Source organism: Anser anser, assembly GCF_964211835.1.
Source record: "Anser anser genome assembly, chromosome: 2".
Taxonomy (NCBI): Eukaryota; Metazoa; Chordata; class Aves; order Anseriformes; family Anatidae; genus Anser; species Anser anser.
In genome coordinates, this window is record NC_139721.1 from 10423866 (window position 1) to 10450650 (window position 26785).

Consider the following 26785-nt stretch of genomic DNA (forward strand, 5'->3'; position numbering starts at 1 on the left):
CATGGAGTCAGGCAAGGCTCCGTAGCATGAGTCAGCCCCGCTGGTGTGGCTACCCCAGCTCACCGCACTTTCACCAGTACTGTCCCACAGCAGCAGCTCTTCAACTGATCCGGTGCTAGGGCTTGTGTAACCAGCCACAGAACAAAAAGTTCACACTGAGCAACACCACACCGCCAGTTTCCAAATGTTTATCGTACAAGCCTGGGCTAACCATAAAGGGAACCCAGCTCGGCCGAAGCTGAAACAAAAAGATGCTAGGTTTTGGATGGAAGTCAAGTTGATTATTTTGTAAACAAGCTTGGTATTCATCCTAAAATAGATCCTCATTTGATGTAAATCAGTATGGTTTAAACTGTTCTCAAAGAGCAGGTCAGGGGAAGCAGCCAAGCTCTGAAAGTCACATTATAATGGCTGCTCTGGTTGTCAAGTCCTGTTCAGAAGAGACAACCTCCCTAGTGTCTTTGCCTTTCCTGACTGCAGGACAAGTCCTGTACTGGGATACCAGCATTCCCATTCCTGCCGCTGACTTTAACAGCAAGCTATCAATTGTGATGCATTAGCAAAATGCTTTAAAAAGGCTCAAGACTTCTGTCGTGGGAGGAATGCCCCAACAGGCGATTAACAGCCTTCTGTGAGGTTTGCTGCTTTACTCACAACAGCAGAAAAAAACAAGATAGGAAGGCGAACATCAGAGGAGATGGCCCTCTTCGAGCTGCTCCTGAAGGCCACCAGGGAGGTGGCAGGAGCTGGAAAGGGCCTCAGATGCCCGGTGGGGTGGCAGGCAAGAGAAGGAGGCAGGGGAGCCAAGCTGTTGTTCTGACGTGACTCATTTGTTTTCCACTTGAGTTTGTGATTGTTCTTAGAGGAAAAAAATAAATGGAAAAAAAAAAAAAAAAAGCAGGACAAGCAGGACTGTTTTTTATTTTAAAAATCTCTGGCACAAACAGAGGTTTTCTTCATCTTTTCTGGTTCTTCACTTGATGTTTCATGCCTTAGCATGGGAGAGATGGTATTTCTTTTCTGTTTTTATTTTTTTTAATTTCTTTTCTAATAGCTACAGAGAATTCAGCAACACTGGTTCGCGTTTATGCAAAAAATAGTGACAAAAAACAGTGATTTTTATTCCTATTATGTTACAAATGTGGAATTTGAACTAAACCACACTGTGGGAGGAAGACATCGTCTCAAAGTCTTGCCCTTCTAATTCACATTTAGGGCATTTGAGTGCATTTACTTGAGTTCAAGTAGTTTGTTTTAAGTCTTTTACTTTTTTTTTTTTTTTAATAATATCACTGAGATAGGAAGTTATGCATTATGTTAAGAAAAATAAACAAATACTCTAGTAATCTGCTTTAACTGTGGTCTTTTACATTTCTTTAGACTTTTATTTAGTTATCAGGAGAAATGTTATACCAGAGCCCATTTTTTCCTTTTCTGTATAAACCAATATTTTATATACCTTTATTACATCCATTTATCTTCACCTCCTCTTTAAGCCAAGCAGCCCTGCTCTGCTGACTCTCTCCTCTCCTTCAGGTCTTGCCTGGCTTTCAGACTTGCCCATTTCTCTCTATGGAGCTGTTCTGCTTCTGCAGCATTTGAGAGAGTCCCTGGCAAATGCCTGTTACTTTTATTAAATTCTCACCCCTTCCTGACTAAAGATTGATATGGCTTTTTACCTCTTCCATACAAAACTGCCTTTTATACGTGTTTTTCTCAGACACATGGCAAAAGGCTGTGTTTATTTCTGTAAATGGGGATCTGAACTTCTGTCAAAAGGAAAAAATAGCAAAGAAACACACACACACACATATGCACACACACACAACCAAAGGATTAATTTCTGCAAGAGCAGAGGGAAAACCTGGCAGATGGAGTTTTCCTCCCTCTGAGGCATTTTAGCTAATTTACATCCTTATTTCAGAGCTAAAGGCTCCCACTGAAAGGCAGCCATGTGTTCCTTTTAAACAGGTAGATTTGATTAAAGGCTGGACTTCTGGGGCATGATCCTGCCACCTCTGTGCAATTAGCCCTACCAAGGATAATGAGATTACTTGCAGGAGTAAAGCACTGCAGAACCGAACCCTGGAGTCTCAACGATTAATAGGGGAACATTCTCCTCTTTTCCCTTCCGCCCCTTTCTTCATTGCCATTAAAATGCCAGGGGAGCTTCAGAGTTATAGCAATTATTGTTATGGAGAACAGGGCATAAAATGAACTGTTATTGCCTTTAAAAGAGCTGGAATCTCTTTACCTTTCAAGAGTAGGGCATAAAAATCTGTATGCAAATGAATAAATATAAATGCAAATATAATCTACACCAGGAAAAGCTGTTTTTCCCTGAGCTAAGGAAGCAGAACGATAATCATGCTCCCAACTGTAAACGGTGCTCAGCGTTTTGCAAGGATTGTGGAACAATGAGGTGAGGGCTTAATCCACTTTCTCCTCTAGTTGGAGGAAACAGGTGTGGCTTCATTTGTAGGTAGCTTGTTACTTTTCTTGAATATATTACAGGCACTCTTTATGTATTTCAAGAGGTGGCAGATTTTGCTGTTTCTGCTAACAGCAGGAGTACTCGCTGGCTACAGAACAGCACAGACTGACTAAGAGGCTTAACTCTGCTGCTCTGCCCAATTTTGATGGCTTCCGTAGATTCTGAAGAGGCAGTAAAACATCCTTTGGTAAACAAAGGCCTCCAAATGGTTGGAAGATAACAGCATCCTTTGTCTGCCAAAAGACAAACAAGAGGGGGACTAAAAGACAAGATTTCTTATCAAAGGCCCCAGGGTGCAACAAGTTCCAGTGTGGAGAGCTTCCAGATGCTTGTCCCCATCCCACATGAGACAAGTGGGGTTCACATGGTCGGACTCACAGCTGGGACCTTCTCAGCAGTGGAGCTCCCTGAAAGAACATTTGCAACAATTTGCAGTTCAGCACTGAATTCACAGAGACAGCATCCACTGTGTGGCTGGGCTGAGGCACGTGGGCAGAAGTACAGGCACTGGGGTGAGTGCTGGATCAAGAACCACGTTAGTCCAGGAAAAATGGAGAAAAGTTATTAGGATGAGTACTACAATTTTACATGTTCTTGGTTCCCATGGCCCAGAATAACTGTGCTGTAACAAAAATACTAAATACCACTGATAACCGTGACCTCAACTTGGGGAGAAAAAGAAATGAAGTACAATATACTCGTATCTGGGACAGAAAGGGGGAATGTGGAACAACCTGGAGAAAAGCTGATGACCCCATGGGAAACAGAGACAGGGGAGGGAAGTGTTAAATGACTCCAAGTGTGTGTTTTGTCCCAGAGTTCAGCTTGGTACCTGTGGCATGTTGATGGGCATGAAGTCAGCTTAATGAGCAAGAAAGTGAGGAAAGCAAGAGACATGAAAAATAAAGACAGTAGGTCACATGGAGAGAAAGGGAATCAAAATGACTCAGAGGACACCAAACTTCTTAAAATGCTAAACGAAAAGACCAGTAAAATTCAGTTTTAGACAACAGTCTGGGAGAAAACAAGAGTTCAGTGAAGGAGACAGGTTGAAATCCTCCCAGGATGTGACACAGTTTATTGGCAGAACAGAGAAGACATTAAAAAGTCCCTGGTGGAACTAAAATTAAAGGGGATTATTTTGCTGCAACGTTCACAAAAAGACAACAGGGAAACAAATACACATTTCCCATGGGTTGCAAAGGTCAGAAAAGAGACATGAACAGATGAACAAGAAATAGAAACTGCTAGAGACTTGATTGTAGTGATGGGATTGTTGCCAGCCTTGAGAAGAATGGCAAACTTGTAAGAAGAAAAAAACTGACAATAAATTAATGAGTCATGAGAGAGTAACGAAAGTAGGACACAATGATGACCTTGACTTCAATATCAGGTGGGGGAAAGGCAAGGCACAAGATATTTTAATCTGGCACAGAGTAATGTACCATCAGGCCAACATTTAATTTGGAAATAGGTGAAAACATTAAACATAACTGAAAGCCAAGAAAGAAACACAAAAAAATTCTTCAAATCTAATGGACATGTTAGCAAAGATATATAATGGGGAAGAGAGATGGATGAATGAAGGCAAATGGTCCTGACATTTACTAGTTCTACCAAATCTCAGCTAGAAGTGTGTCAGGGAACCAAGAGGGACGACAGCCAGAAAAGAAAAAAAAAAAAGAAAAAAAAAGGAAAAGATTGCCAGGAGACTGAAGAAAAAATAAATAAATAAAATGGAGGGATACAAGTGGCCTGAAAAAGAGCAACTGTAAAGAAAGTTTTGAGAGCATGTGTAAGAGGGAAACGTCCTGGGAACTGAAAAGTCTCAGCATGGCTCTGTGCACATGTCGATAAGCCTCTTGTGGCCGAAGCAGGTGGAGAATGGTGCATGTCCACAGCAAGGGAACCAGCTGAGACACCACAGGCAGGGTGCATTGGCAACGGGAACCGTTCCAAGGCACACAGGAAACCACTGCAAAGAGATGTGCAGCTGGCAAACAGATCTCATACGAAATTGCCTAGAAGCCTGGAAGAAACAATCAATAAATTGGGGTAAGCAAGACCAAGATCGTTATCGAGTGTGACATATGAAAAGAGGCCCTAATGTTTTGAATTGTTCTGCCTGGGCAGGCCCCTAGACACACTCAAAACACTTCTGATTTCACTGATGCTCCATATCTCTGCTGGCATCAGTCACAAACAAGCAGGATGAGCCGGAAGGTGCTTACACACTTCAGTACCCTACTGTTCCCTGCAGTGGGCCAGGATCCAAAACAAAAAGAGCAGCTCTCCATGGGCTCTCATTTAAAATCCTGACCAGGGTACAGATGAGTGGTTGGGTATGGGGGAAATCAGAATGAAAACCCCAAAATTATCAGAAGAGTTTTCAAGAGTAGTTGGAGAAATTACTCACTGGTGATTCACAAATTCTATGGTCAGAAGGGACCATAGATCATCCCATCTGACTTCCTGCAAGACAGGCAACTAAAGCTTCACTTTGCATCAGGCTCATCAGCTCTGGTTGCTCTGCAGCATGTCAACGGGGTTGAGTTCAAAACCTTCAGGGACAGAAATAATCTACCTGCATGGGGCTGTCTGCGGTGTCACCCGATGGTCCCTTTACAGTCATTGGGGATAATGTGGTCAATATAGTCAAAGGAATTTTGGAGCTTCGTACACTCCTTAAATTTGGTGCCTGACTTTGGGTGAATCATGCCCTAAATGACATTTGCTCTGCGGACTGGAATGTTCATCACATGGAAAACAGACACAGAGCTGAGACGTAAATGCATTGTAGGCACCAAAAGCCAGGTGAGATAAATCCTGGCCAAGGATCCAAGGGTCCAAAACATCCTTAAATTTGTTCCAGTCGGGTAATGCCCTTCAATCTGTGTAGATAAATCACACTAGAAATGAGGTATAATTCTTCTGTTTTCAGCTTCCAATCATTGACTTTTGTAACGTCATTGCCTACTTAACTGAAGAGCTGTTCACAATTAAATTCCTCTGCTCTCCTTTTTTCTGGATCAACAGAGCTCATTACAGGCTAGATATTATCACTAAAGACTAGGTGATGAATGATGCTGGATCAGATCAAATGTTTCTATTAAACAGGAAAGAAGGATCTAAAAGAATCTGTGAATCAAATGCTATAGCAGGGCTTGATTTGGCACTTCTCTACCTTTTACACCCCCTTAAAGAAAAATAAATAAATAAATTCCTAGCTTCTACTTCCAAAACAATTATAAAAATAGATAAATGTTGATACTGGTACATAAAGCAACAGTTTCTGTCACAGGGGAAGAAAAGTGTAAGAAGCAAGGACCATGACGGAAGAATTTCCATTACTTGTTTACCCTCGTGGACTTCCTAGTGGACGGCATAAAAGGTGTCCTGATCATAGCGCAATGGAGTGCAAACACATCTCAAAGGGGACAGCCATCAGGTGCCATTTTTCTCCCAACCTCAGAGCACATTTGTTTTCCCAACGATGAGCCTTAAATGAGCCAGACCCATTGCATCTTGATCACAGAAAAAAATTCTGAGGAATAAATTGTGAAACCTACCCCTGAAAGTTCAAGTTCTACTGTCACACAAACCTACTGCACATTCGAGGAGAAAACTGCCATTCTGAATGTTGTATTCATGCATAACTCATCTGGAAATGTGCAGCTTTCTGTTTTATTCATGTGCAACCTTCCTTTTCCACTAAAACTGTTTTTATTCCAGAAATATTTTTTTCTCATTTCTGTTTCACAAGCAGAACCCTAAGCCAGAAGGGGGGGGGGGGGGTGGAACATATGTTGCAAGAAAAGTGATACATCGTGTTTCACCCTGGTGAAGGATAAAATGAGCAGTTCAGAAAACACAAGGTTAGCCTTGGTGCATCTGCACAGTTTGCTTTATAAAACTGATGTCTACTTTGCAGTTTCTCTTCCCCATTTCAGCTAGCTGGAACGTAGGCCCACATTTCTCAGAGCAGGCTCCTGTTGTTAATGATAACCTCTGAAATACAGCGCTGGCAGAAACTTCAGGAGAACATCCAGCTCATTCCCTGGGAAGATCAGCGACACCTAAACCATCTCTGATGAATTCTGAGAGCAGATGCCTCAACAGAATTTTGATGCTGAAGGCTGTGCCAGAATCAGGAGACTGGGTCACGCAAGTGTTTGTAGGACACAGTTCCTGCCAGCCCTGAGGACACCGGGAACTAAATATTATCCTTACAGCCTAAGGGCTTCCCTTACTGCCACCAGCTGATCCACTCCAGGAGCTCTAAAGGGAAAGGGAAACTAACTACATCTCCCCACAGGGTTTTCCCAGCATGTACAAAGCTTTCAAGGTAGAGAGGAAAGCCAAGCTCCCCCTCTGACCCTCACAGACCTAGAGCTGGGGGATAGTTAGGATGGAGGGAAGGGAACATGCCTAAGGGTTGGCTGGTAAATATTCGTCTTGAGCTCTTTTGAGTTGTTTCCACCGTGTTTGCTGTTCCTCCTTTACTGTTTTAGGCCCTGGGGGTGAACCTAGTCATTATAAAATCAAAGCAAGAATCCAGAACATTCAAAGCATGGCTGCATCCTGGAGGCAAGACATATCCCTGAAGCCTCCTTTCCCTTCTCACTGGCAAATCCCTTCTCCATAAAGCTCATATTTTAAGGCATGCCCGGGATGTTTATGTGAGTCTGTCAGGCAGGAGCAGGTTAACTCTGCTCGAGACTTCCTTCTAGCTTTATGCCCCCATGTCCCTATAATGATTGGGATCTACACCAGGGGTACACAGAACTTCTGGGATGAAGGGTACATCATGCATAAATCTTTTCAAATCCAAGTTACGTGGGCAGCCACCCTGAGCTTTAATACTCCATGCAGGCAGACATATGACAGACTGTGGAAAAGATAGAATAAGTAGAAAACATTTGAGTTCCATTGAAAATACCACAGAGATAAAGATTGAAAATTGAATGTCATGAGGAAAAAAATATATATATATATATATTTTCTGTTAATAATAGTATAGGATGGCTTCATTGCATTTTGATGACATTTTCATCAAAATTGCTCCCATGAGAAAAAGACACACTGATGCTTTTGATCTGATACTTTGGATCTGAATTCCGCCAGCCACATAAAAAAAATCTCCCTCCCAATAAATAATGACAGAAACAAACTCAAGGGCAAAAATCTGGACAAAAATAGATTTTAACTAATGACTGTGGACAATTTGGATGAATTTAAATGTAAGACCACAATAAGCTATCTCTTCCAGTATTTTTTTTTTTTTTAATTAATCATCAACATGGAGAGGTGAACTCTCTTCTTCTTTGTGTATGTCACTTTTGTGGTCCCTTCTCTTGGAAGAACAATCTATTCGACTGTCTCTGAAAGCTGCTGTCACCCACATCTCTCCCCATTTCCCTGCAAGAACCAAACTAGTTTCCTGAACTGCAAGACTGGAATGACCATTTTGGTAGCGAGCTTCCACTAAATAACCTTTTAGATACAATCTATAAGTAATTCCTGCCCTACTTTCATTTCAACAGTTCAAGTGCCTCTACTCAAGCTCAGGCATTCTGTGAGTTATTCTTCTGCCTCTGAAAAATGCTCTTACCCGACTGCAGTTTCTTCTTGTCTCAATAAAGTATTCTAATTGTAATCACCTGCCTTTAGTCCACTGCAAAGCTTACTATGAGGAGCAATGTTGCAGATATGCAAGCATGGAGGCTGGTTTGGAAAGCAGAAAGGCATACAATTTGCATGTGAGCAGGTAGAATTACCTTTCCGTTTAGTGATATCTCAAGCTTCCTAAGCAACACCAGGCCCTTCTCTGATTTTAAGCCAACATTATTTTAATTCGGTTATTTGTATTCAGTTATAGCCTTTGTTCTGGGAACACAGCCAACTGGAGTGCTGAATGCTTAGTGAGTATAATTAGAGAGGTAAGAAGTTCTAAAAAGGAAAGAAATCAACAAACACACACACAGATACAGAGCCATTATACGGGATGCATGAGGAGAAAGTTGAGGAGTAGAGGCCAAAGACTTGGACACACACAATAAAGCCCCCACACCCTAAGCAATCCATCTCTACAAAACTGACATCTCTGTCAAATGAACTCCATTCCCCTGATAATTTGGAGAAATGTTTGTTTGTGGAGTGGGTGGGTTGGACTCATGACCTGTTTGCTGAAGCAACAAAAGCTCTTGAAAAAGAGCCTTCCTAAGATCTGACAGGCTTTGGCCTTCAGCAAACAACACATTCAAAATAAGCAAATAACGAGCAACCTTCATCGATGAACTGCCAGCACAGAATACCTTCAGATCTTGCAGAGCAGTTCTTGCTTGGCTGTTCTTCAGGTCTTTTTTCAGAGCTCCAAATAATTTTGTGGCTTTTTTTTTTTTTTTCACCTTCTAGCATTCCCTTCAGCATTTGAGTCATTGCTACTCTTAACATTCCTTCATAAGGAAACAAGCTTATCCCTGACCAAATTATTCCAGGTATTTACTTCCTGCCTGGATCATGACAAAATAGGATTCCGGTACTTAAATATCTTTATGGATATGGACCACTTTTCCTCCTGAAACGTCTGTCCATCTTCTGTTCCTCCAGCAGAGTAAAAACGCTACTTTTCTACTAGTTTTATGACACAGACTTTCTGTTCACCCACAAACAAAGTTCTCCTCTGAGGAGCAGAGGTCTTACACCTAACTGGAATAGGCTGCAGTGACTAAAACTGGGATAGCATGGTCAAAGTCATAAGTGGCTGCAAGCACTCTACTTCTGGGTGTTTTACGTAAAAGGGCTTACTCAGATTGGCCTTTTGGAGCAGCTGTTAGGCTCTGCCTGAGTGCATCGGTCCAGTTCCTAAACCAAGGTGTCATCCACAGAGCTACACACCAGCTAACAGAAAGAAATTCAGTTTAGGTCTGCTGCAGAACCCACTGGAGGCTTTACAAAGATTTGCACTAACTTCGGTAAATTTTTCAATTAGCTGCTAACTGATCATTTTGTTGCCTGTCTAAATGGGGATTTCAAGCAGTGACAAAGTATGATGTATTAAAAGCAAACAAACAAGCAGAAAAACCCTTTCCCTCCAAAAGCAGGGTTGAAACCTTCTGGGTAAGGATTATTAAATGAAGATATTTGCATTATTACTTCCCACACTTTAGCACAAAAGTGACCCAAGAGTGTAGTCTCCAAGCCCCATCAGTGCAAGACATAAACCCACGAGCCAGCTTGGGTCTGCCTTTGTGCCTAGAGCTGTGAAAAGCCATTTTACAGTGCACACAACAAGCCCTCTCACAGCAACAGAATGTGCATGTCAGCGAGGAAATTCTGGGACCAGCCCATGTTCTCATTTGAAATCTCGCATTTGATTTTACAACCAAGAGATTTCAGCCTCCTAGAAAGCAAAGAGGATGAGGGGGTGTAATCTGAGCTCAGGTTAATGTTACTAATTTTTGCATGCCCAGCTTTACTAAATTTGGACTGACATAGCTGTCCTAACTCCAACAGAACAAAAGATGCACCACTATAACAGTGTTCTTTTAAATAGAATTTATGTTGTTAATGATCAGAGGATGGAGAAAAAAGGGCTAAATCACCAGCTAAAGCAGAGCTTCACCATGATAAACTGTGTTCACAATAGGAGATGTCTGTCATAAGCACCATACCTGGTAACATCTTCCACTGCTGATCTGGCCTGAGTGTTTTAAATGAATTCAGGTGTTGGCTTTACCTGAGCTGTAGGGTTTGTTTTTTCTGCCCCAGAGCTTACTCCCTAGAATTATCTCTCCATGGCTTCAAGTGCTCTTAAACTGCTGTGTGTGTCACAGCCTCCCAGTTGCTTTTCTAGTTTCACTCCATTTCCTTTGTTTGCTTTCACCTCCATCCATAAATAGTTTTGAACAAACCGAAATTCCCCCACCTAGTTTTAGCTTTTAGTTTTGCTCCTACCTATGAGAGCCCGTTATCCTGGGCCTGAAACGAAGCATTAAAGCTGGGCCAAATTCCAGCAAGCCCATGGCAGCCTCATTCAGCTTGGTGACCTTTCCACTGGCTGAGGATCAGATCCAGGAATGACTCCTTCAAAACTATCACTAAGCTCAAGCTACTCCCCAAAAATCATACATTTTCAATGCGTGCCTTCGTACCAGCCTCCCCTTCAAATCCACAGTGTGTAAAGAGGGAGATGTGTTTGACCTTCCTAAGTGGTTGCAGTACAGGTACAATAAGTGCCAGCAGCATTTTCAGGATAAAGATCTCCATACAAGTACATAATCAATACACCTGTAACATTTTAAGCCCCATAGAAACCATTTTCACCCTCAACCTTTCCATTTGGTCAATATGGACCGGCGGATGCTGGAAAAGGCAGTTTTGTTATGTCAGTCTCCTGGCTAATATTTTAATCACTTAACCATCCCATTGCCTTTCAGTTGGAAGGGGAAGTTTATTCTTACTGTCCTGGTATTTCTGCACATTTCTACTTGATGCTGCATTTTTGTTATTCTAAGAGAGGGTTGTTGACAAATTTACCTTTGAACATCTGTCTATGAAGAGATTTGAGATCTTTCTGGCTGAAAGTGATTGTGTGTATCTGCCATCACTACCAATACTCTGATTTAAGACAAGATTTAACTTTATTACCAAGATCAAAAAAAAAAAAAAAAAAAGAGAGAGAGAGAGAGAGAGAACAATTCTTGAGTTTACTTAGAGTACATGTGGATACTGTGCCTAGATTATAGAAAACAACACACCAAAACTCAGTGCACCTTTGTCACACTCTGTCATCACTTCTTTATTGTCATTGAGTTCTCCTCCACATCTTTCTGGTTAATTGTAATTTTGTATGGTATTTTTCTACTTATGAAGATGCTTTTTCTTGAACTAAGGTTAGGTAATCATCTCTTTCAGCAAATTGGTTTTGATCAAACAGGCAGTTAGTGTTAGCCTCCTTATGTAGGTGACATCTCCCTGATATAAAGAAACTCATCAAGCTGTAGATCCGAATAACTTGCCCTCAGTTTTGTTCTTCTCTGTTAACTTCCTCACAGTTTTGGTCTTCTCTGTGTTGACTACAAAATATGTTTTTTTCACACAGGAACTAATTAAGGCACATTAGTCATCTCTTAAAAGCTAGGGACAGGGCAATACACTGCTATCACAATAGGTCTTCTCAACTGCATGACAAAGTTGTACTTAGAACTGTGGCAAGCCATGTTAGAGAAAGACCTGCCTAAAATTTGCTGCCTATAGAATCCCATGGGATCTCACTGCCCATTTAATTTCTTCTTCATAAAAGCTCCATAAAAACTTCATAAAAGCAATGAAGATATATTTTTTTCTTTTTCTTTTCTTTTTTTTATTCTTTTTTTCCAATAAGTGGGTGTGAAGGTGATGAAACATGAGTGTACAGTGAAGTCATTGTAGTTTTCTACTGCATTAGTGTTATATGTGATGTGATGTGATGTGATGCTAAGGCGCTAATTCCACCACAGATGATGCAGCAGCCCTGCTGGTGGGCAGATGGCTTCTGGTCTCAGCCATTATGATTGCTGTCTCAAACTTGGCCCTGTTTTTACCCCTTGTTAACAAATGACAGTGAAGACCTGCAAATCTGAAATATTAGAATTTCTACTACACTTCTGGAGACACAGCCTTCATGAATAAAAAGTCAATAAACAACACTTTCTCCCTTGTAAAAGACATGACCAGAGAGAAACTAATAGATGCTTGACTACCACTGAAATCTAGATTTCAGCAGGATTTATGTTGCTAGTGCTTATTTTGACACTGAGCACTCCATACTATTAAAGTTTGTGTGTATGCAAGTAGATGGATATGAAACAGCTTCATAGGACAACTTGGGACAGCTGATGATTTTAGTTTGTTATACACCACTGAAAGTTTCTGAAATGCTCAATGCAGGGCAATTCCATTGACTACAGGGCCTTGAGGACACATTGTCTAGAAGTTACACAAACAAGGGAGTCATTTCTTTATGACAAGGCTCTTCCTGAATGATAGACAAGAAAAGAAAGTCCACGAATAGGAAAAGACAACTTATACAGACAGTCTAAAAGAAGGAAGAGCTGAAAAGTGGAAAAGTCCCTGAGCAGAAAAACACAAACTTGAACTGGTGAAGGAAGAGTATTCAGCAACAAAGGAAGTTTGGGAGGTAGAGAGGAACCAGATGACTCAGTAGCTTAGCAGAAGTTAGCCTGTGAGACCAGGCAGGAAAGAAAAAAGTCTGCTTGGTAAAAAGAGAGGTTTTGATTTGGATCCATGTGCAGGAAAAGAGGATGTTTTCCTTAGAGGGCTCTAACTGCTAAATTTCAGGGGGAAAAGTGGAAATAAATATCTACAGAACACTGGAAAATGTGAAGAGTTTATGTTATTTTCTGTATGGCCTGGTGGGAAATAAAACCCACAGCTTAATGCAAAATCATTTTGCTATCTATAGACCTTTTAAAGGGCCAAATTCACTACTTTTTGCTATCTTGGGGTGCTCTTCCAATATTGGATGAGGCCTGGAAGAAGGAAAAACTGAGTTTTCTGCATGCACAGAGGAACAGAGGACATGGAATGGCACAAGAAAGAGGCAAACTAGCTGGTGTAAAGAAACTAAAACCAAACGCATTAAGTCAAAAAAAAAAAAAAAAAAAAAAAGCCCTGGCTCTATCTACTTGAAATATGTTTCCAACTTCTACCTCCAGCTTCTTCCTCTAAACAGTATGTTCTGTGGATTTTACAAAAGTGCCTGTTTGTCTTGGAAAGTCCTTGGAACCTGATCGACTTGCCATCTCAAATGTGTAACGCTCACTAGCTTATAAATATGCAAAACTAATATAACACAGGCACGGTGCTCTGTTGCTGGCTGAAAACTTAGCCATACTCAAGGGTCATTCAATCTGCATTCATTGCTTCTGCAGGAACAATCCATTTGTCGGACGTTGTCCATGCTCACAATAACCTCTTAGAAACTGAAAATGAATTGCCATTGAACAGAGATGACTTCTTGGGAAGGTTTGCCAGTGTAGCTGTAATCATATAAGCAAAGCAGAACTATTGACCCTCCAAGAATCAATGCAGCTATAATAGAGCAAAATTATTTTTAATACTGCTGTTTAAGCCGTGTCTACATCAAAGAGTTTGGAAAGCATCAGTTATGGGTGTGCTAGGCTGCAATGTGTGACAGACATAACTGAGTTGGCAAGTGTACCCAGCCTAAATTGGTTTCCAGATGGCTGTGATTTAACCTGCACAGCATACTCCACTAAGTTGCATAGATGAAAGAGGAGTTTTGCCCATATAATCTGCACCCCCTTTTCCATGTCAGCAATATGTCCTTGAAAAGACCTGACCCTATTCTGGTGTAAAACAATTTTTGACTAGTATAGGCCACGTTTGTCCTCCACTGCTGACATAAAAAAAAAAAAAAAATCATACAGGGTTGTGGAGGCATATTCTTTTGATCCCTGTGTGCAGGGCGATGACTTGTGTCTTCAGTTCCTTCCCTTCACCTTCTCAGGTCAGACAGAAGTGAGCTTAGGTGGCAGGTCTGCAGGCTCGAGGCCTTCAAACAGGGCTGAGTCTCAAGCAGGAACTGCTAGCATTCTGCAGGCACTTCTGCGTCAGGATAGATATATTGTGTGCTGATTTGAGACCCTATACCATTGTAAGTGGTAGATAAACCGGAGAGAATCCAAGCAAGGAGCACTAAGATGGTGAGCACACCAAAACTCATAATGTACAAGGGGAGCCTGGGTCAGCTAGATTTGTTCAGCTTGGAGAGGAGAAAGCCAAGGGCAGGAAGATCAAGTTGCTGTTTCCTACTGACTGATAAAAGGAAAATAGGGAAAATGCAGTCAGCCCCTTCTGAGAGATGGACAGCAAAAGGACAAGCTGCAACAATTGTAAAGCCTGACAGGGGCTAATCTTGCTGGACAAAAGAAAATGATTTCAGTGGGGTTCAGTGATGGAATAAGTCCTGAGAAGCTGGGGATTGTCTGTCTTTAAAGATTTACGAACTTGGCTGGATGAGGTCCCAAGGAACCTGATCTAAATCTAGAATTAGTCCATCTCTGATCAAGATGTTAGACTAGAAACCTCCAGAGAACTCTTCCCACCTAAACCATCCTAGAAGTCAGCTGTCATTAGACACCAGAGAATCCACACAAAAATTCAACCTCAAGATAAAAATCTAAAGGAAATGAAACTTCCTTGGCTTTGCTACTCATGGAACTATCTGAGCTTTTCTGTAGCGGTTTTCTCTTGGTTTGCCTTTATTAAGAGGAAGTTGTATTAAAACAGTAGTGTGGAAAATAAAGAATGGAAATATGTGTTCAGATTTCTCTTCAATAGACAGAAAAAGAAAATGTATTTATCATACTGGGATCTGGTGGTTGTGGTTGACAGCAAGTTGAATATGAGCCAGCAGGGTGCCCTGGCAGCCAGGAGAGCCAACCGTATCCTGGGGTGCATCAAGCACGGCATCGCTAGTCGGTCGAGGGAAGTGATTGTCCCGCTCTACTCTGCATTGGTGTGGCCTCACCTCGAGTACTGTGTGCAGTTCTGGGCACCACAGTACAAAAAGGACATTAAACTGTTGGAGAGTGTCCAGAGGAGGGCGACGAAGATGGTGAAGGGCCTAGAGGGGAAGATATATGAGGAGTGGCTGAGGTCACTGGGCCTGTTCAGCCTGGAGAAAAGGAGGCTGAGGGGGGACCTCATCGCAGTCTACAACTTCCTTGCGAGAGGGAGTGGAAAGGCAGGTGACCTGTTCTCCGTTATCACCAGTGACAGGACCCGTGGGAACGGTGTTAAGCTGAGGCATGGGAAATTTAGGCTGGACATCAGGAAGAGGTTCTTCACCGAGAGGGTGGTCGCACACTGGAACAGGCTCCCCAGTGAAGTAGTCACTGCACCAAGCCTGCCTGAATTTAAGAAGCAATTGGACTGTGCACTTAGTCACATGGTCTAAACTTTTGGGCAGACCTGTGCGGTGCCAGGAGTTGGACTTGATGATCCTTATGGGTCCCTTCCAACTCGGGATATTCTATGATTCTGTGATTCTATGATACTGAAAATCTGTTGCTTAAAAAATTAAAGGACCTTTATTCTACAGCTTTGAGTCCTGGGGACACTAGGCAAGCCTATGGAAAACTAAGTGTGTGTGCCTCCACTTCCAGTGGAGGAAAGGAAACACCATAACAGCAAGGTATCAGACATTGCCAGGAATCCATGCCATATTTTTCCTCTTTCTGTCTCATCAGGTGGGCCCACTGCCTCAGTTACCCCTCTGAATACATTGTCCTTAGATTTAGGTAATCTGAAATGTGATGCCGTAACTGGCTCTGGACAAACTATTACATTTCTTTTGCTCCAGTAAAGTTTGCACCAGTTTTGAATAAAAACCCTAAGCAAAATGCCTGACTTTACTTTTCCCCTGTTAGATAGACCTTTACTTACAGCAGGATGTCAGGTCCTAACCCATGATGGCACAGTGGGGCAAACCTGCATCCCTCCCTTTGCACTTCCAAATGAAAACAATGGCACTTAGTAGCTTGTGGGCTCTGTTGGAGTATCCAAAATCTCATAAGTCTAGAAAGAACAGGGTCACAATTTTAGGGAGCTTTCAAAAGCTAACTCAATAAAACTCCAAGAAACCCCGTTTGACCTCAGCGTTCCCCCTGCTTTCAGCAAGAGTCTGGACCTGAGACCTCCTGAGGTCCCTTCCAACCTGAACTGTCTTATGATCATTCAAATATTTATTTGAGAGCCTTAAAAACACTCAGCTTATGACAATCTATTCATCCTGCAGATCTCCTTGCATTTACCAGCCTCAAAGGGAAAAAAATAATTAAAAAATCAAGGGTTTCTTTTGTTTTTCATTTATTTATTTTTTTAACAACTAAAAATATAACTTTGGATTGGGAACTTCTTTTTTTTTTAAAAAAAAAAAAGCTTTAAAGCTGTTACACTGAATCTGTTTAGTTTAAAAAAAGGATCCCCACTCTGGAACCATTTAATTTAGGCATTTTTATTGAGAAAAGACTTCATATTTAGAAAAAATTTTCAACAGCCTTTAATTATTTTTAATTGAGAATGATTCAAAATTACTTTGTTTCATTTGTTTGGACCTAACAAGATGTTTTTAGCCTTCTCCCAAAGTTTGTTTATATTGCAAGGAGGATTACAGTCTTTTAAGGTGTTTGTTGGAGGTTGCTTGTCAGTTCACAAAAAATGCAGATGAACATAATTTTAGTCAGTCTGAAACAAATGTTGGTCCCAAAATTTGGAAAAGCCATCAAACCATGAAGTGGTTCTTCCTGTGCCCTGGGGAGCTTGTGCTTCCCCTGTGCCTCTTGACCTCCAACTTTCCAGAGGTCCTTCTCCCCACCTTGGTCATTTCGCCAGGGAAACTGCTCCTAGGCTGTGTCATCACAGTTTTCTGACAAAGCTCACCCAGGTAATTCACCTGGAGCAACTCAACAGCCTCTCCTAAGCCTCCAGATTTCCTCTCCCAGAAAGTCTCCTCATCAGGGAGGAAAAAAGTGTCTGCTGCTACTGCACACCATAACCCAGATCCTGACCAGGGCTAACGGCAGGACCACAACATACTGGGTTTATTACTGCTCTGAAAGAGACAAACCCTGAAATCCTGGTATAATCCCGTGGGGATGGCTAAACAAGGATGGTTACACAACATGCTGCAAAAATGTCAGCAGACTTCTAGGACACTGTCTGCACTAACTGTACTTCCATTGCCTCCCAAAGATATCAGCATCTGTCAGTCTGGGATAGGGAGAGGCCAAGTGTCTACAGGCCAAGAAGACCAAGTTTGTGTTGTTAGATAAGACTGGAACTTGCTCAAAGAAAGTCCCTCATATTGTTTTTCCTGCCCTGAGTAAGATGTTTTCATTAGGTGAGAGATTGGCCATAGCTATGCAGTTTGCAAAGGACAACAACTCCTAGGCAAGCAATCTGACTCCTTAAAATCTTGCTGAAAAAGCCACATATTTAAACCCAGTCAGCTGGTGTGCCTTCCCACCTAGAAAATAAACGTGAGCAATCTTATATAATTATAATAATTAGCATTTGCAGCATGATGATGCTTTGAGGCAACCCATTTTATGTGGCTTTTTATCATTGTTCTTTAATTAAAAAGATCTCCAGCTATTGAGATCAGCACAACTGCGTCACACCCAAATGAGTGAGAAAGCAACTTTACCCCAGATTCTAAAAATAAGGGTTATTCAGAATTTGGATACCCCTGAAGGTGGCAGTGCCTGTAGCTGGAATTTTAGTTCACTCTCATCTCTCTAGGTACTAGCCTCTGGCAGGTAAGGAAAAAAACAGAGAAGATTTCCTAAAGCCACAGCTGTATCTGGGATCCCCGGTGCTGGCCCCCAGATCCAACAGACCATGCACATTTCCTACTGTAGTACTTGCAGATGTAAAAGACTATGAAACAAGACAAATTTTTATTTTATTTTATTGTTGTTTTATTTTTGCCTTAACCTGATTTAAAAAAGAAAATCTATTAAAAGTATTGCTGTGTGGTGTATTCCAAAATGCATGGATTTTACAGCAGCTAGTGAGGTATGGTCATGGGACTGGAGAACGCAACAAGTGTTTGAAGGTGCTTAACATTCATTCCATCTTTGTTCTAATTTAATTAGTAAACATCTTCAAAGGGAACTGGCTGACTGCTCAGGCAAAGGGCACAAGCAGTCCGGCACCGCAACAAGCAAATAAATGTTTAAAGGAAGATATTTGGAACATATAAGAGCCTGGGGTTTGTCCATGCAGAAATGAGAAACAAAACCTCTCTGTGACTCACAACCCTAGTTAAAGACGAGGCAAATCTGTGCCTTATTCTGAAAGGAGCATTCTATGGAAATAGGGTTTTCATTTACAAAGAATTGTGTCTATATGCAGATTTGTGCTGAAATGCACTTGGGATTTGCAACTGCATTAACTACTGTCAATACTATTTTCCATGTAAACAGGTTTTTTGTTATCACTTATCATAACAATCTAAGAAATATTGACCCATTGGAAAATAGTGCCCTGAGGCTCACCAAAAGCAGTGAGCTGTTTCCAGGCTTCTGCAGAATACTTATGTGCACATCTAGTCATTAGCCCGGGTGAAGAAAGGGACAGAGAAAGCCATGACTCTGTACACCAGAGATGTCCTGAAACTGAAGTTTCTAAATAGGTAGAGATATCTGCTTACAGGACTACAGTGTCAGGCATCTGTAGAGTTAACTGCAGACTGCTTCTCTTCTCTTTGCCCAGATGTCCTGAGAAGACTGGTTTGCAGGCTTGCTGACTTGGCCCCAAATGCTCAGAGATCAGTGGAAGTCAGGCACGTAAATGTCCTTGTGGATCCCATCCTTGGCCTTTCCAAGTGTGCAACAAGGATATGGTCCAGCTCCTGCTCAGGGCTGGAGCAGGGTACTGATGGAGAAGCTGTTGTGAAGCCAGTCTGGAGAAAAGGAATCTGGACTGGGAAATGGACCAGCAGAAATGCTGGTACCTATTCGCCTGTGCCCACTCTGCTGGGGCCGGGCTGGGACTGGGTGACTATTGCTTAAATCATCCCAGAAACACTCAGCAGGGTCTTTTTAATCACTGCACCAAAAGAGACCAGAGGGCATTGCCCATAGTCATTGCCCAAATGAGGTAAAATCCTTTCCTCCAAATGTTATAGTTTGGCAAAACGTATCAAGACAAAATAATGAAGTAGAGAGAAAAAGGAGTATTGTTATTATGTCATCTGAATGTCATGGTAAATTCAGGTTTTGATGACCACAAACTTTCCCTAGGCACTTCAGTCCTTTCAATGCAATCTGGATTCACTCTGCAATTCATATTCTATAATTATTCCTCTTTGCCACCTGTCATTCACATCTGTTTTGAATATGAGCTCTTTTTTTGCAAAGACAAATTTACTACATAGGAAAGTGTAGACCTGCCACAACAGAATTACTGCCCCAACTGGAATGCCTATTTAGACTGAAATGCAGTTTTAAAAATAAATGGGTTTGTAAATGCTGTAAAAAGAACACTTAAGCAACCACAAGACTTTCTAGGATTCTTAGACACTGATGACTCAAGAATTAATCATCACTGATGAAGAACATTTTAGAAGACAAAATAATGGAGTAATAAAAATCCATTTTTTTTTTCCTTTAAAATTATTATCATGTAGTCCTATTTCATGATCATATTAACATGGAGCACATAACCAGTATAGAATCTGAAAGCAGGGCTTATATCTGTAATTAAGTAACGTGAGTAAAACTGAGCCAGTAAATTTTGTGTCTCAAATGAAAAAGGCACAAATAGTTGTAGGGGATTTTTCAGTACCTCCTCCCCTGATGTAGACCTATGGCAAAACAAAAATTTTCAAATATTAAAAATGTGAAAAAGATGGGGATTTTTTTTCTTTTTGGTGAGCTTTGTTCATTTAATGGAACTTTCCCAAGATTAAAGGAAAAACAGAACAGTTACAAAGGTTTTCATAGGAAGTACTTATCATTTTCCAAATAGCCCTCATCTTCTTTGTCTTGATTCATACTTTAGATTGAAGTTGACTAAACGCTAAGTTCCCAAAATGTACGTAAGCATCAGGACAATACAGAAGCTAATAAAGTAGTGCTTGGTGGAGTATATGTAACGCTATGTGATTTACCGGCTAATACCTGTCCTGTTATTATTTTGTTTCTGTGGTTAAGCTGGTGACCTCAGGATGGCAGGGAATTCACTGAAATAATATTTTCCTCTCCGTGAGTTAAAAACCCTCTTCTTGAACATATGAACCAGAAATCTATTCAGCCTTTGTAGCCTTCTCTTTGCCATAAAAGGACTCCTCGCTCAGCAGCCACTGGAGTCCATTAGCTGGGAAAGCAGGCAGGTGTAAATGAAGTTCATGTTTAACCTCACTGGGTTTGAAAGCCAACACTGAAGTTTATCAGCTCACAGGCCCGTGAAGGGAGGAGGAAAGGCAGAGAATGGGATTTAGTCAAAGACTTACTCAGAGTTAACACAGGCCACTGGCGCTAATAAACAAACATTGCCAGACATCAAAAGGAAGTAAGTAAATCTGGGAAGGTTTAGTCCAAACAATGGCAGGGCAAGCTAAGCCTGTTGCAGGGTGGGCAGTGGGGTGGGTGACATTGAGATGTTAACCCTTGCCTGGGCCACAGAACTATCATAAAGGGGAGGGTCAGCCCCAAATTTGTTTTGGAGAAGCAAGAAATAATTCTCTCAAAAATTAGGAAAAACAACAACAACAACAAAAAACAACTCCAGTCTGAACTTCAAATTTCTCTGGTTCTCTGTTGTAAATTAATTGTCTTATATAAGCTCAGGAGTCAGCCCAGTGCATCCAAGAAGTTATTCAAACAGTGATTTGCCAAAATATTTGCAAAGATTGATGAATTCAACCTGATTTCCAAAGCTGAAACCTGTCAGGTTTCACACAGCAAATGGTCATCAAGAGGTGGGTGATGGCCTCACAGCAGAAGCCATGCTGCTCAGCACACCAGAGCATTGATGTGGTTTTCTGTATTTGAGAGACAACCTCTACTGCTTTCAGGCAGCGTGAAAGCACATGGAGCTTGGGGATGGAGAAATCCTGAAGATGCAGTAGTACTGCCTTGTGCAAGCATGGCCCTGAAGTTTCCAACAGTTCTTTGTGAAGCCCACAGACTGGCGTGGTTGCCAAATCTTCCTTGTTCAAATCTCTCTGCCCTAGGGGGGGTTGATTCAATACAACAAATCACATACCTCCACGCACAATTCAGAGGAGAGGCAAAAGTGTAATTTGATCATCTAAGGCTTCCTGATCTTCATTACTCCCTTACTATCTTTTTCTTCTTTCAGTTTCTATTCAAGTATCATTTTTGCTCTGCGCGTTGCATAGCGCCTCACGAACACAAATCCAAAGGCGGCTCCATGGGGGAGGACATATTCACACCAACCCTCAGAAACAGGCACTTCCTGAAGGGAAAGGCTTTGAGGAAGCAGATGGGAGCTGGACAAAAGGAAATCTCTTCTCCTCAGGTGACAGTGCTCGAAGAATTTGGAGAGAGACAGCTCAAATCTGTGGGTGGCCATTAACCCATCCATTTTCTGCAGCGTCTCCTGAACCACCAGAGTTCAGGATGGGCTCTACCACACTCAGCCAAGGATATTCTTCCAAGCCTGAGGAGCAGGAGCTGCCACCTTGCACAGGATGCCCTAAGACTGGCTGTCTCTCTTCAAAGACATACCTCCTTCTGAGAACTCTGCAAAGCTGGGACCTTCTGCTTCTCACCGAGGCACAATCTTTCTTTTTCTGGAGGCATCATCTCCTGCTGAGAGGGACCAGGAGGCACACCGGCACAACAGTGAGTAGAGTATATGGCAGGCATTGCTGCTCCTTGCAACAGTCAGAGCTCACCTCCTTGGACTCTGGGTTCAGACGCTTCATCTGAAGTAGATCTCTCATCAGGTCCCGCTATGCATGTCCCCAACGTGACAAAACTCCCCAAAACAGATGATATTTGGAAAAAAAAAAAAAAAAGACAAAAAAAAGACAAAAAATGAAAAAACAAACAAACCAAAAAAAGCCTCATGGCAGCTATGATCAAAATAGAGGTTTAAATAACATCATGCATAATACATTGCAAACTCCCACTTCCAAGTGAAGGAGGGATGGCTGAAAATAAGTATAAAAAGAGCCAAAAACAAGGCAAGGCTTTTTCCAAAAGCTGGCAAATCTGTAAAAGACTGCAATCTGCTGTAGTGCAGGTTCTGTGAAGGCCAGGACGAAGCATGGCAAGCCAGAAAGGCCCCACTGCCTGAGGAATATCAACCTTTTATTTTTATTGTTATTCCTGCTTAATCAAGGCTCAGCTTGGCACCTCACGAACTCCCACCTGGTCCTGGGAGTGCAGGCACGGGCTATCCGACACAAAAAAGCCCCAGAATGTCACACAAGGGCCCTGTGCTGCTTTGGCCTGGCTCCTGCCTCCCCCTTGAGCTGCCATGCTGCGGTGCCAGGCCTTGTGTCACCTCAGCTCTCTCCTGCAGCCCTTCCTCTGTCAGGCAAGGGGACAAGATGACAGGGTGATGGGGAACGTGTCGATGTTGCTTGCACTGCCATCATACACCTGCTGTCACTTCAGATAAGGACTATCCGTTTCAAGTGGTTTTCTGCGAAGTCAACAGGGCCGTGTTTCTCCAAGAGGTCAAGAGATTTATCTGGAAGCTCCGAGTGTGTCTACGCAGACTTCTATCCTCTATCATAGCATGACTGGTTTCAATGCTTTATTTCAAGATCATGTTAGGTAAAAAAGAATCTAAAGCAGCCACAAGCTTCAGATCCAAAGTGCACAAGCACATATTTAACTTTGATTGAAAGGATTCCTCTAGACTCCAGTTTTATTACCCCTGTGCTTAAAGCTAAGCACTTGTCTTTTGTGGATCCTAACAGCATCAATAATTTACATCCTCGAAGCAGCTAGAGGCCCCATTTAAGCTGAGGCTGTTGTGCAAACAAAATAATTGACAGCCCCTGCCCTAAAAATCTTTCAGTCTGGAAAGTGAATCTGCAATTCTCTTTGTAGCTTGTTCTTCCCTGATTTATTTCTCCCTCATATTTAATCCAACTTAAACATTTCTGTGCAGCCACATCAGCATGTTATTTTTAAATTCAGCTTTTATTGACTAATGAGAAGAATTGACCCTTGTCTTTATTGTTCAAAGGGGGCAGCGGCAGCTGGGCTCAAACGCTGAAAGATTTACTGTAGAGTGACCAGTTCTGCTGAGACACCAACTGAGATATGAGCCTTGGATTAAGATGCTTCTGAAATATTTTTGTGAGCTTTCAGCACTAGCACAGCCTTCTTGTCAGATCAGTTGTTGGCCAGTCAAGACAATAAAAATCCTCCCTCTGGATTAATTCTTCCCTAAGGAGTTTGGTCTTAAACCACCCATGATGTTTTCTGTCTGTATTTGGCTACATATGAATCAGTATCAGCCCTCTTGTAATTTGGATCAGAAACAAAACCAAGATAATGAATGGAACCAAGCAGCTGGGACTCTATTTCTTGATGGATACCGCCTTGTATATTCAATGTAGTTTAGCAGTTCTCATCCAACACAGGGCAGGGCCCTGGAGACAGAGCATCTCTGATGATCAGGTGCCTTGTTGCAGAGTCTGAGTGTTTCTGTGTGTAATTGTCATGAGCTGTCCTTACTCACTTCTCTTCCTATCAGTCCAGTACCTCTCCTCTGCAAAAACAGATTCTCATTTTCCACATGCTGCTGTGGTCTCCTCTCCAGACAGTCACTCCATAACACGAAGCCCCAGTCTGAACCCTGTGGTCCAGCCACTGCTGAGGAAAGCAGAAAATTAAGTGTCTAGGTACTTTTTATTTTTATTTTTATTTTAGTTTTTGAAATAAACCCTGCACTGCCTGTAGCCCAGTGGAGCAGCTTCCTTTAGCACTGTGGTGTCTCACTGACTCATAGTCAGTTTGACATCCTCTAAAATCCCCCAATACAATTCCATGATAGGAAAATAGTGGTTAGAAAACAGCCCATTTCCTCTTTCATAAGGAGACTGATGGAACTATTTAAAGTCTTTTACAGTAGTCATTGTTTTTTATAACACTTTTAGTGTGGATAAAGTTGATCACATTCAATATTCTTCTTACTTAATAACTCTGTAGGTGTAACATAATAAGGGCTAAGAGAGTGAGCCAAAATAAAACAATAAATAAACAAATATTTTGAATAGATTTCAAGGTTTGTTTGGTTTTTTTTTGGTTTTTGTTTTTTTTTTTTTTTTTTCCCTGGGAAAAGGACAGGAGCCTGCAAAGCTTTATTCCAGATTCGCCAAAAACTCCTCCATGCTAGACCCATTGCTCTCCAGTAAGACACAGATGCCATCCCCAAAACTAACATCTTACTCAGCAGAAGAAAATGAAAAGAAATCTCTGTTCTTATTCATCAGCACTTCAGTAGCATCTGGAGGTTCCACTCAGAAGTCAGTGGCTTTGAGAGCTTGACACAGGTAACTCCTCTGCCATGTCTTGAAAAGGCCAGATTTATTCTCCAAAGGCCAGTCCCAGCAAAGATGCCTAGAATAACAGCCAAGATTTTCCCTAGCACAAGCAATATTCATTTTAGCAAATACTGAATTAAAAACATGAAGTCCTTGCTTTGGGGAGAAGAGGGAAATAACATACAGCCACACTCCTTCTCACAGTGCTACCACTCAAACCTCTTGTCCCCTCCTTATAGTAGCCCCTCTATACATTTTTTCACCCCAAGCAGAAGCTGAGTTTGCAGCTTTCCCAGCTTTCCCTCATCCACAGGAGTTCCTGTGTGCCCAGGATGCTCCAGAATTTCCAGCTAATCCTTGGCTCAGAACCACCCTCTATCCAAGACCCATCTGGCACCAAGAGGTACAGCTTGGACAGAGAACAGCTGAAGTTCAAGCTATCCCTCAGCAGCTGAGCCCATCCTCCTGGATCAACTGGAAGTGGCTGCCACTTCTACTGGCCACCCTTGGCCAGCAGTTCTCACAAGCTCTCCTCTTCATTAGTTGCTCCAGCAATGCTTTGCTCCATAGTGGATAGATCACACATAGTGTGATCTGTAGTGGAACATGTGATCTGTACATAAACCTTGACACAGAGGAGGCACCATGGAGCTTGGTATTCAGTCACCCACAAGCTTCGTCTCTTATTCCCTGCTCCCCATAAAGCCAACAAGGACCCTCTGCCTTTATCCTTTTTCATGCCTTTGGGAATTCTCAAGAGCAGCTGCTCTTTTAATTCATACCAGTGGCCTGCAGGCCAGAAATAATAAAAAGTTCTTTTTCCATAAAAAGACTTTTTTTCCAATAAAAATGAAAATAAAATCAGTCATTGCTGCTTCTAGAGAAAGATCTGAAACCTTTTTCCTTAGCTAGCAATGTCAGGATTCCTACAGATATTTGCTAATACTCATTCAGACTCTTGGCCCATATAGCCTTCCTAACATATATTAAGTAGTGAGGCCTGACTAGTTTTTTAGGTCTTTTATTGCAGCAAAGATGGCTAAAGTAAGGGTATAAGAAGGCAGCCCACCGTCATTCTGGAATCTGACCATGGAGCAAAGAGAGCAAGTTGCATGAAAAAGACTGCTTTATTTTCTGTGCTTTTATATTGAAATGTATTTAATAGAAAAGACTAGAAATCATACTATATCCCAGAGAAAATCTTTCCTTTGTTATCTCTTTCTTCCAGGATCAGCAACCCTCTAACAAATCTGTTTCAAGCAGAGCATCCAGGTGATACACTGAACTTATTTGATTTCTAACTTCCTGACACCAGCCTTCTAGGAATAACTTAAACCTGTGCCTTCTCATTTCAGAAAGGTGTGTGAGTCAGGGAGACAATCCAAAGCTGGCTGACAGCATTAAAAAGACTCCCCTCAAACTGAAGAGAACTTGGATCAGACCCAAAGCTAGCTGGTCTGAAAAATAGAAGGGCAGAATTAGAGTATTTCCCAAGTGTCAGAGACATAAGCAAGGCTGTATGTAATGGAAATAAGGAAAGGCTGGCTGATAAAGATAGCACAGCAGAAATTCCTTTCAAGCTTTTCTTTGTTCCTGTGATTTAGGATATGGTGGTTTCTGACAGATTAGCAAGTATCCATTTTCCTTCTAGGAGAAGCTGCGGTGAGCATCAGCAAAGGCTGAATACACCACACTGCAGAGCAATGCTGCTGTCTGAGGTAATAGCATTTATGTAGCAAGGAGACCAGCCAGCTGGTCATGAACAAGAGGTAGGCACACAGGCAACACACTGCGAGACACGCAGGTTTATTTGCAGTACACAGTTATCTGCAGTACCAAACAAGAGGTGCAATGAAATTTCTCTTGCCGTAATGCTGAGCAAAGGACACTGAGATATTCCAGACCCAGTGATAATCCAGTTGGCAATACATTCCCACTATTGGTACACAGGCAATAACCCCACCACAATCCACAGGTGACCTTACTGCTGGTGCTCTACAGCCCAACCTGTACAAACCCTTAAAAAATCCCATAATCCTTTTACAAGTATGAACACAGTATTCAGACAAAATTCCAGTTTTGATAATTATACGCTGCCTACCTACATCTTCCCCATTGCTATCCCCTGCAAAAACAAGACAGACCTCATCCTTGGTGGTGGTTGCATTTGTGTGCAAGGGAGGAATGAATCAATTACTGTTTATAAAATGCTTTCGGCTCCTAAA

The 26785-nt window shown here is 41.9% G+C and overlaps 1 long non-coding RNA gene across 2 annotated transcripts in view; it reads right to left on the reverse strand.

Annotated features, from left to right (window-relative positions):
- The window catches only part of LOC310893409, a 105246-nt gene that overhangs the window by 63978 nt on the left and 14483 nt on the right, over positions 1 to 26785 (reverse strand). The window lies entirely within an intron of this gene.